At 62.4% G+C, this 3,817-nt stretch overlaps 1 protein-coding gene across 1 annotated transcript in view; it reads left to right on the forward strand.

The window, feature by feature from the left end:
* PECAM1 (platelet and endothelial cell adhesion molecule 1) overlaps positions 1-3,817 on the forward strand; it is a 66,179-nt gene that overhangs the window by 17,542 nt on the left and 44,820 nt on the right. The gene's annotated exons all lie outside the window — the stretch shown is intronic.

Genomic DNA, 3,817 nt, shown 5'->3' on the forward strand with positions numbered 1-3,817 from the left:
AGTAGCTGGAACTACAGGCGCATGCTACCACACCCGGCTAATTTTTTGATTTATTGTAGACACGAGATCTCACAAAGTTGTCCCTGGGCTCAGGCAATCCTCTCCCTCAGCCTCCCAAAGTGTTACGATTATAGGCTGAGCCGCCAAGCCCAGCCAGAGTCACCTGACATTTAAAAAGCTGCCCTTCAAAAATTAGCTGGGTGTGGTGGCAGGCACCTGTAGTCCCAGCTCCTCAGGAGGCTGAGGCTGGAGGATCGCCTGGGTCCAGGAGCTCGAAGCTCTGGTGAGCTGTGATGGTGCCACGGTCCTCCAGCCTGGGAACAGAGTCAGACCCCGACTCGAAAACCAAAAAACGTCCCTTCAGAAATACCTCCGATTTCACGCCCATGGGGGTCCACAAGAGGAGGTGCTTATTGAAGGAACTTAATCCTTGGGTGAAAAATACCACCGAGTGCAGGTGGACTGTGCGCCTGGGCAAGTTGCTTCCTGGCAGTTCTGCAAAAACCCGTCCGGATGTCCTGGTCCCACTGAGACGTGCCGCCTGCTTCTCTGGAATTTTCTGTGATTCTGAGTTGGCTGGAGTCCCTCCCTTCCCCCAGTGACAGCCTCGGTATTGCTCTTCCATAACCTCGTTGTGGGCGTTTTATCCAGGCAGCATGATGGGGTCGCTCACGGCTGATCTGCTTTGCATCTCTGTGTGCATCTGGTCAATCCAAGTCCCCGGCAGACGTGCGGTAGCCGGTGAGATGGACAGGACTTGCACTGAGAGCTGAGGGCAGGGGTCTTGGGGTTGGTCCCACGCCTGGCCTGACCCGCCGTGCTGTGCAGATGCCAGGGGCCCACCGGCCTCCCGGGTTGGCCCAGTGCACCTGTCGCCTGCCACACTGGAAGAAACGCCAGGGGCTGTGGCAGGCGGTGATCCAGGTCACCCAGGGGGGTCTCCACAGACCCCCCCCCCGCTCCCCAGTCTGCCCTGCTGCGCTTCTGCCTTTGAGGCCTGGCCCCCTGTGAAGGATTCCTGGACAGGTGGGCGGTGCCTGTCACTGGGTTTTCCAGGGGTGGCAGGGGAGGAAGTGAAGGGTGCTGGTGGGGAGGGCTGTATCTGTTTAAGCAGGAGGACTGGTCTTGGCATTGTGCTGCATGTGACAGCTCTGTGCACCACCAAGTTCACCGCTACCGGGGCACAATTCAGCCACCTGTTGGGAGGTTGCTCAGAAAACACGGGAAGCCCAGTTACACTTGGGCTTCCATCCATGGCAGGGGTGTCTTCTGTGTAGTGTGTCCGGGGCAGCGTGCACATGGCCACCGAGACACTCATGTCGAAACAGTGTTTGTGGCAGACCTGAAATCTGAACCCAGCAAAATTCGGGGACCCCGAGCCTTTTCCCCACAGAGCTGTGCAGCAGTCACACAGACCAGCTTGGGCCAGCCCAGCGCCTCCGAGTGCCCTCTCATCCACTTGCAGTCAGCCCCGATCCCTCCCCTACCCGGGCAAGCTCCAGCGAGCTCTGTCTCTGCCAGCGGGAGGAGGCTGCGTCTTCCAGGCCCCCTTCAGGCTGGAGTGTAAGCGACAGCCTCAGTAGGTGTGCGAAGAGTTTGGTCTCAGGTTTTCAAGCAAAGCTGCAGGGGAGACGGGATGTGGGTTCCCTAAAACTCCAGAGTTTACAGACAAGTGGGTGGCCCAGCCCTGAGAGCAGGACCCGCCCCAAGCCTGGTGGGGCAGGAGCTGGGCAGGGTCGTCGGGTCACCCGAGGGGGCCCTTCCAGGAGATTGTGGGCCGCCCCGACACACGTGGGTCCTTGGCCACCTGGGCTTGGCCTGGACGACATGGATGAGATGTTACACATCCCGGTTCCTGGGCCCCTGCCGGGCACACAGGCGGTGGCTGGAAGCAGCCTCCTGTGAATTCAGAGTCGTACGTTGGCTCCTCATCCGCTTGGGGCCGAAGCCCTCGGATCTGGGGCCCGCTGTGAAAGATGGCACTGCCTTGAGAAAGTGAACCCACTGGGCGTGGTGGCTCCCAGTACTTTGGGAGGCTGAGGCGAGAGGATTGCCTCGGCCCCAGGGTTTGAGACCAGCCTGGGCAACTTGGCGAGACTGTGTCTCTACAATAAATAAAAAAAAGATCATCTGGGTGTAGTGGCACGCACCTATAGTCCCAGCTACTTGGAAGGCTGAGGCGGGAAGGCTGAGGCGGGAGCCCTGCAGGTGGAGGCTGCGGTGGCCGGGAGCGTGCCCCTGCCCTCCAGCCTGGGCGACAGAGGGAGACTCCAACTCAAAAAAAAAGAAGTGGACTCTAACATTTACTGATGAGTGGCGTCTTCTAAGCATTTCTTGCGGGTCAACACCTACCCTCACACACGCCATGAGTCGGCACCACAGCTCCCTCCCCTTGCCGGTGAAGAAGCGGGGGCTCCAGACGCTCTGCGCCCTGAGCCTTTCCTCTCACCCTGCTCTGAGCGGCCTGGGGGTGTGAGCGCGGAGGGGCCGAACGCCAAGGCGAGGCATCTGCCCTGGGAGCTGGCTGCCCAAGACCGCCCTCCTCCCCTCTCCTCCTCCTCTTCCTCCCCTTCTTCTTCCCTCCGCCCTCCTCTCCCACTCTTCCACCGGGCTCTGAGCCCTGCAGGGGCCCAGCCCCCTCCTCCAGGTGGGCAGCGCACGGGACAGCGAGGCGAGGTCCCCGAGGCTCCTGGCGACGTGTGGGGGGAACCCGCGCCCCTTCCTCTCACGCCGGCTGGGGCCACGTGGCTGGTGCCGGGTCACCAGTTCCTTCCTCTTCCCTGCGGCACAGATGCCACAGGGGCCCCGGGAGCCTGTGACCACCCCTGAGGCCGGGCTGGGGAAAAACAGTCCTGGAGTGCCTGGGGGGCCACAGGCCTCCCAGTGAGAGGCCGAGCCTGTGTGGCCTCTGCGCCACCCGGGAGCCCGGCTGTCCCCTCCCCAGCTGCCGCCTGCCGGCAAAAGGTGGGTTGACAGCGGGAGCAGGTGGCCTGGGAGAGGTGGCAGGACACGGGAGCCACAGTCCCTGTGTGTGGGCAAGCCTCCCTCGAGGCCACACACGGGTCCCCACCCAATGCAGGCACCACCCACGCGTGTGCCCACCTGCTGTGTGTACCCACAACCTATGTATACGCTAACGCTACATGTTCCCACCCACTGCATGTCCTCACCCTGTATACTTGTGCACTCACCATGGCCGCCCACTCGCTGCATGCGCCTGCCCACCATGTGCACCCACGCACTGCGCATGTCCTCAGCGACCTGGGCCGGAGCACCCAGGGCCTTGCCTCACGCAGTCCTGTTCTGAGCCCTGGGCAGGAGGATGCAGGGCAGGCGCTGAGTGGGTTCCCAGAGGCCGGGAGGTCCCGAGACCCCACCAGGCCACCATCCCCTTACCGGCTGCTTGGCAGGTCCTGGCCTGCCTGGGGCCTCGGCGTCCTTTCCTGACAGCCGACCTCAGGGTCCCTCTCTCGGTCCCCGCCCGTGGGCCTCCCACTTGCGTGCCATTCTTGGATGGGTGCATCGAAGAACTGGGAACCGCCTGGGAGGGAAACGTCTCATTGGAGTTGGGCGTCTCTAGGAACGTCTGGGAGGCCCTCTCACTCCTGGATGGACAGGTCTCCCTGGAGGTGCCTGGCTCCTGTGGGTTTCCATCTCAAGCTCACCCCTTACGTGTGGGGAAGGTCTCCCAGCTCCCACCGTCCCAGCGAGCCTGTGAAGGTTCTTGTTTACTCTGAGCGCCCTGAACGTGCAGGTCCCAGGGACAGGCTGCTGGGGTCAGGGACGTGCGTCCAAGCAGCTCCTGGGTCGGGGGGTG

Source organism: Carlito syrichta, unplaced genomic scaffold (assembly GCF_000164805.1).
Source record: "Carlito syrichta isolate Samal-C Ts95f unplaced genomic scaffold, Tarsius_syrichta-2.0.1 Scaffold304626, whole genome shotgun sequence".
In the NCBI taxonomy this organism is placed as follows: domain Eukaryota; kingdom Metazoa; phylum Chordata; class Mammalia; order Primates; family Tarsiidae; genus Carlito; species Carlito syrichta.